Below are 7,998 nucleotides of genomic sequence, written 5' to 3' on the forward strand. Positions count from 1 at the left end.
AGAAACACTACTTGCATGGCAACAGTGGTCTATTAATTTATTTCATTGAAGTTTAACGTAATTTTAAGATACTGTGTTTTAATGCAAATGTAAAGAGTGACATCATAGTTCATGTTTTATACAGTTAGGATTAGCTCGATGTGTTCATTACTGATATTTTATAATTTATTGTTAAATCTGGAAGTTTTGGATCTTTTCACAAAAAGTGAATGTCAATAGTAAAACATTTTAATATTAATAATAATAATTACTTGATGAGCTAAATTATCACTAGAGCCACTTTAAATGTTTCTATTTAGTATCAAAGTTACAGTTTGTACTAAAGTCTTCAAGCTGCAGCTGTTTAAGTTCAATTATTGTTGTTTTTATTTTGGTTAAGGTTATTAGTGCAATGCCTTTAATCTAATAATATTAATAATTTATTTATTTTATATAATTATTTATATTTTGAACCTGTTACTAAGATCTTTATTTAAATTAACTTTTGTTTACGTGGTGTGTGTGTGTGTGTGTGTGTGTGTGTGTGTGTGTGTGTGTGTGGTGTGTGTGTGTGTGTGTGTGTGTGTGTGTGTGTGTGTGTGTGTGTGTGTGTGTGTGTGTGTCACTTCACTGGATAAAATATGTAGAACCAGTCCAACCTGAAGCTGCTCCCACACCCAAACACACACACACACACACACACACTGTAGCAGAACCTTTTCACATTAGAATGCACTCATAATAATGAGAAACAACACTTAAACATTGAAGCTCCGCCTTCATTTTCAGTCACTAATCTATCCATTACACGACTTTGTATTCACTCATTTTATAATAGAGGCAAAACTCTATACCTATTTTTTTTTTAAACTTTCATAAATAAATATTTCATGAGTAATATAGTTGTCTGTCATATTTTATTTGGCATTAGTAAATAATTATGCACACTTACAGATATTGTACATGAAATGAGTGATAACACGTGTTATAAAGGCTATTTTACACAAAAGTTTGAGAGCCACTGCGTTCCACTACACGTAGCTAGTTTGTTACACTTTCTAGGGTTGGGTTCAATTACATTTTACAATTTCCTTACTGTGTACATGACAATAAACACTGTGAATCTAGAAATAGATGCTCTAAAGGGCCAGATTTGGGCCCCGGGCCTTGAGTTTGACACCTGTGCTTTAGATGCTTTAGAAAGCATTTGATCAGTTGGAGTGGCTGTATTTATGTATTTATATATTTAAGTGTTATATTATATTTATATATATTAAGTGTAACTCCTGACCCCCAGGTTGAGAACCCTTATGTTAAAGGATACTGCAGAGCCTTCACGTAGTTCTGAACCGCCTGCAGCCAATCAGAGCCACTCATGGAGGGTTTGAAGCCACAGATGCTGCAGGGTGAGAAAACACACACACGCACGCACACATACAAATGCCTCAGGGACGCGTTCACACAGATTCTGTGTCACAAAGTCACATGTGTTAGAAAAAAAGACACACAAACACCACTTCTACTACACATTATTTGTGTAAACATTTGTTCCTCTAAAGATGTTTATTATGAAGATGAAGAGATCATCTGTAGTTTAAAGATGTGTAGATCTGTGGGCCTGTACTACAAAGCTGGATACGTATATCCTGGATTTATCTCCGTTAGCGGGTTTCACCTAACCAAACATTCTCTGTCAGAGAGCAGCTGCACTATGAACTGAGATATCAACTCACTCACTCAACCCAGGTGATGTCAGCCTGGCTACGTGCACGCTCCTGTGACAGGGGTGGGAAAGGACCCCCACACTTTGTGTATAGCAGCACAATACTGCACTAAGCTGTATCCCACCATCCCTGTAGAAACAGTTACATTTCACTAAAGTTTAGGAATACAAACACAACAAGAACAATAATAATCACTAAGCAGTTTTATCCCTATCTATCAAAACATGACTGTTACTGAAAAAGTACAGTATCATATCACTACTTGTAAAACTTTGGGTAACACCCGTCCCAGGTGACCACGGTTTTAATACTATTTAAGGTGGTGGTAGACAATGGGCGGGGTCCTGGGTATTCATACTTGGTAATGAATAAAAATGGTAAACAGTAGAAACAGAAATAAAGAAATAGTCCTAGAGATGCTAAATAACTTTTAACGATGGTGACTCTTCTCAGTAAAAGAAAAACAGGTAAATATAGTTTTTTTACTTCTAAGAAAATGTATAGTAACTTATCAACGTTTAAATCTCAATGTAACCTTTAAAATACCAGAAAATAAACCACACACTCACAGGGAATTAAATAACAAAATAATGGTTAGTTTTAGGAACAAAAATGTATTGACAAAATAAATAAACGGTGGTTGAGGTATTTTTTGTTTCTGTTTTACAATCACAGTTTGATTTTCCCCATTGTCTGTGTGTTGTGTTTCAGAGGGTACTCACCTTGGATTAAAACATTTCTGGAATTTTACATGTATTTCTTCATTATCATTATTAGGAAAGATCTGTAAAATTACATCAGATTTTATGTCAAATTTGAATATTAAAGAAATATGTTGAATTACCTTTAAAAACATATTAATATTGTAATATCATATTATGTTAGATACTTGTAATTCTAAAGGTAAATATTTAAATTACTTCTGGTTACTGTTAAGTTACATTTATTACATTGTATTATTGGAAAATGGTCATAAACCTGTAAAAAAATACAGAAAATTGTATGTAAAATTACACTTAAAATGTCATTAAAAACATAATATTAATGTAATCTTACATTATGGTTAATTAACTGTAATTTTAAACAGAAAACTTAAAATTACTGAAAATGTCTGTAAATCTACTAGCATTTCATTGTTTTAATGAAAAACTGGAAAAATCTGTGCAAAATTACAGAACATTTCCTGTAAATGTACTTTATTTTTTACAGTGTACCTCCTTTCCTATCCACTGTTACTTTAGCCCCAGAAGGAGGAGCATTAAAGAAGACCATCAGCTCACACACTCACTGACTGTCCTATTGGTTTACTCATTAAAAAAACTACTTTTCTAATTCATAATTTACCCTGTGTGTGTGTGTGTGTGTGTGTGTGTGTGTGTGTGTGTGTGTGTGTGTGTGTGTGTGTGTGTGTGTGTGCGTGTGTGACAAACAGCATACGTTGATTCAACATTGATTAGACGTTGGCATTTCAATCATAAAAATTCAACCACAAAACAATATTGATTCAATGACATCTTTTCAACATTGGTAAATTGGCTAGAATTTGATGATTGTTTGATGGTTGATTCACCATCAATTGTCGACCTTAACCAAAAATCAACCTTTTTGACCATAATTCAACATTAAACATATTTTGCTGTCTGGGCCTTTACCTTTAGGATCTTCACTTTCATGGGCTGCAGGCAGTTAAAGGGACCAGAGCGTCACTATGGATCAAATCCTGCAATGTCATTCTAAAGTGAAAAAAAGAGGTAGTTTAAGTTGTAAAAGTTACAAGGTCATGATTAACCAACTACACAGTCATAAAATAAAGTCACATCAATGAACTGACAGCTCAGTGACTGGTTCACATTTTATATCACATTTATGGAGACTTTTTTCTCTAAAATTAGTGTTTTGATCATGTTTGTTTTACAGATACAGAGTAGCCAGTATCAGTGCACAAAGTAACAATAGGTGCAGGCTCAGATATTTATATACTGCATTTTATATAGATTTATATTTGACAAAGTGAAAGTATAGAGTACAGTTTCTGAGATTGTGATAGAGTGGGACACTCTGAAGGAGATAATACTGGTCAGAGAGAAGGGCACGGAGAAAATGTTACCAGTGTATTTATTATTGAAGTTGGTTTACAGGCAGGGATGATGGTGAGGGTACAAATAATTATGGGTATGTGTTTGGTTCTTTAAAGGACACAAATAATAAGATGACATTATTAATAATGTACAAATAATAATATGATTAATATCACCAATCATGTAAAAATAATATTAACACCATTAATATTGTACAGATATATATAAATATATATTTCAAGAATAAACATTGAATCAAACCATCAAAATATATTAACTCAGTCAAAAAACCCAAATAAACAGCAAAACAGCCAATGTGCAGGTATGTAAAGGGTTAATGGATAATGAAAGGATTCTAGATGATTCAATGGTTTTTGTCTCCCTCTAGTGGAGGCAGGCGCGACTGCACCACATGGACCAATCACCTGAAGTGCGCATGAGCAGAGAGTATTAATTACATCTAGGTGCGTCTGACGTGATGCAGAAGCTAAATGAAATCTAGCAGTACAAATAAAAGATGTATAAACCTCAATATAACACACAGGAATACAGTTTACAAAGCTGAATAAAGTTAGCTACACATTTCACAGTTTACCACAGCTTATAACACAGTCACGTGACCTATAAAGACCTAAAATACACCCAGAAAATATTCTAACATGTACATAAGATACAGGAAAGCAAAGCAAGTGGGAGTAAACAATGTCTAAACAAGTCAGATGATAATATTAGAGTCTTAATAAACAATAAAACTTACTTTAACTTAGTCACACACACAGAGAGCCCTCATCCCTTAGAATGTAGTGTTAGTGTAACCGGCATCAGACCTAGGGGAATCTGAGCGGTCACATGAGATACACAGGCTGAAGAGCACTGTGGACCTGTAGGTGAATGAAGAGAGAGAGACGTAGTTTTCACATCTTTATCGAGCCAGCGCCATTTTACTTCTCAGAATAACAAAACACATTTTCTTGAAGCGGTATCACACTTTGTAGACAAACATCATTTTCACTATAAAATAATAAATTAAACATAAATGACAAAAAAAAAAATTACTTCAAATAATATTACAATTATAGCATATAGACAAATGCCTAAAAATACTTTAACTAATAACCTTTCCCGTTAACATACTACCAACATATATCTATTGTGGCTGACACAATATCCAACAAACACACTCTATACTGTTTAAACATAAAACACTATTGAAACCACCTGAAGCTGCAACCTATTCATAAGGTTTCAGTCTCTAAGGCAGTGCTTCCCAACCTTTCTTATCTTGTGTACCCCTTGAGCCTTTTTGTCATACCATGAGTACCCCCTCACTCATACGTGTTATTGATTCTCCAAAAGTAGAACATAACACAACTGAATATTCAACACAAGTAATTTTATTTCATCTTCATAACTTTAACAATTCGTATTCAGGCATTATCTTCTTATTTAACTCAAATTAAACATAAAATGATGTTGCCTTCAAGGCAATAAAAATGATAAATATAATAAATATTATAGTAAATGTTTTTATTATTAATATTGTATTATCAATACTAATATATTATGATTATATTGTTATTAAAGAAAAATAATTGTTGAAATTAGAAAAAAATAAGAAGTAATCAAAATAATAAGTAATATAAATAAATAAACACAAAACAAATAATTAACCCGCCTGTATTATATATAGCGTTTATGACATTTACTACAAAAGGAGCTTCTTTATAATAATATGTCCCCTTTAAACAGTCATAGCGCACAAGTAATATTTTATTGACGGATTTATGAAATGAGAATATTTTTTATTATCTTGGAAATAAATTCTTCATTTTTTCCACGTACCCCCTGTAATGTGTTCACGTACCCCTAGGGGTACGCGTACCCCTGGTTGGGAAACACTGCTCTAAGGGACCGTTTTAATATAACATTTAACACTGTACTGTAGTTTCATACACTTAACATTTGAAACATACTTCTATTAACATAGACAAACATTTTGAACATAGTCACAATAACATTATCAAGTCAAACACTATACATTCTAAAGCTTTTTTTTTATAAGATACACTGACGGTACCTCGTGCTCTCCTTCCTTACTCTAATGGCGGTGGTAACGCTCAGCCATACACTATTAACTTTGAACAAAATATAAGTTTCTCCTAGTTCTAACTCTACCATACAACTTCACTAACCGGATTCCTAACCATTTCCTTTAAAGTATGGATTAGTAAAAGGCATACACTATTGTAAAACTGTACCTGTAGGTGAATGAAGAGAGAGAGACGTAGTTTTCACATCTTTATCGAGCCAGCGCCATTTTACTTCTGAGACGCGCTGATTTGGCCCAATCTCTTATTCTCTTTCTGCCCTACAAGCACGCGGTCGCCATCTTCTGACCAAGCGGTGTAACTGCACACCATTAAAAGTCAAGAGTCATATTGTAGAAAATATTTTTTAAAAATAGGGGGTGGTTGTTTTAAATAAAACTTATGCATTTTTGACTTCCTTACATTAGTACTGAGAATGGATGCGCTCAGAAAGGAAATGACATAACAACCAAGCAGTTTCAGAATAAAAGAACTGTAAACGTAAGACTTTCTGACAGACTATTATGTATTGATTTTTTAAATTGTGCAAAATAGATAAATTAAAAAAAAATTAATTAATTAATTAATTTTTTAATCATTTAAAAATTACTTTTTTAATTTATTTAATTACTTTATTTTTTTAAAATATGTATTTCGAGAAAGTAAAAGTATTATTTTAATCAGTTTTTCTTTTTTAATTTTCATTACTACAAGACATTTCAGGTGACTCTATTTTATTTCAAAGTGACCCTACAGAGGGTCACGACCCGGAGGGGCAGTGGGCTGCCAAGGTCTGAATTAATTTTTAAATTAATATTATTATAACATGTTTTAATTCATTTAAAAAAAGAAATATATATATATATATATATATATATATACATGGGGTCACTACCCTAGTGTTGAAAAAACCGTGATTTAACCCACCAGGGCCGGCCCGTGGCATAGGCAGTATAGCTAAATGCTAGGGGGTGGCAAAAATAAAATTATGAATTACACAATCAAAGCGCTGATATTAGTATACTTAACTTGATAGTATTATTAATAATTAGTTAGTCTAGTTTTAATTAAAATAAAATAAAATAGTTTTACTCCCAAATTGATTGACAGTTGTCTGAAGCGTGACCCAGGGCAGCTGGACCAGATGTTTACTGTTTACTGCTGCAGCAGTGACGTCATGTCTAAACAACCAAACTAATGATCTGGTGTCCAGGGAAGAAAAACACAGAAAGAAGAGGAGGAAAATGTGGAAAAGCCAGAGGTAAGTCAGTGTTTGACTATCATGGATTAATGAATTGTCATGTTTTATCAAACAAGTTAGCAGAGCGACTATGCTAAGACATGTTAGCAGCTAGTGCTAAACACAAACAGATAAAATACTAGCTTAACAAAAACATTGGTTGCATGGCAACAGCAGTCTATTTTACTTTACACAGTTCACAAGCACAATTGAAGATTTACACATGATACTTCATGATAAATACACACAGATGTAACCACATAAAAGTTACTGTTATTTGATGTGTTAAGTATTCAGCATTTATAAATACATATTTAAGTTTTCAGTAAATCATTAACAAAGTATAAGCTTTCTATGTCAATGTGTAAGTAGACAAATGTGGTGGGGCTATGTCCTTATTTTATTTATATATTTGTGTCAATTTTTAGGATTCTAATTATTTTTTTATGACACTTTACAGCAGTTGACAGACACTTGAGGGTAAAATCCGCTAGGTGGCAGTGTGACTGTGTGGTTACCGTGTTTTCCATGTGCACTGTGGAGGGAGGTTGAGTGATAGTCAGCTCTCTTTAACACTAAGGAGAAAAAAAAAGATCAAAACATGGGATTTTTGACGTGATGTCTGTCCAGTTTGTATGTGTTTGTAACACCACGGCCCAACTTGAAGGACCAGAGAGGAAGACAGAGGACGCTGAGAACAACTCTGTGCTTGGTTGAGAGTTTATTTTAACTGTCCATTGGTTCAGCAGGTCAAACAGGTTGTTAACCTGGACAAAGGAAGAAGAGGGAAAGTTACAATCAAAGCATAATTAACAATTTTCTCATGCTGGGATTTTATATCTGCATTTAAATTAAAGAATCTAAATTTACTGTTATTTTTAGTTAATTTG

The 7,998-nt window shown here is 33.2% G+C and overlaps 1 long non-coding RNA gene across 1 annotated transcript; it reads right to left on the reverse strand.

The window, feature by feature from the left end:
- Positions 1–663: 663 nt before the first annotated feature.
- LOC114464488 (uncharacterized) lies at positions 664–4,721 on the reverse strand. Its single transcript, XR_003674209.1, has 3 exons — positions 4,539–4,721; positions 3,356–3,436; positions 664–1,378 (listed from the first exon to the last, which is right to left on the reverse strand). It is a non-coding gene; the product is annotated as an uncharacterized LOC114464488 (long non-coding RNA).
- Between the last annotated feature and the right edge of the window lie 3,277 nt (positions 4,722–7,998).

This window comes from Gouania willdenowi, chromosome 6 (assembly GCF_900634775.1).
Source record: "Gouania willdenowi chromosome 6, fGouWil2.1, whole genome shotgun sequence".
NCBI lineage: Eukaryota > Metazoa > Chordata > Actinopteri > Blenniiformes > Gobiesocidae > Gouania > Gouania willdenowi.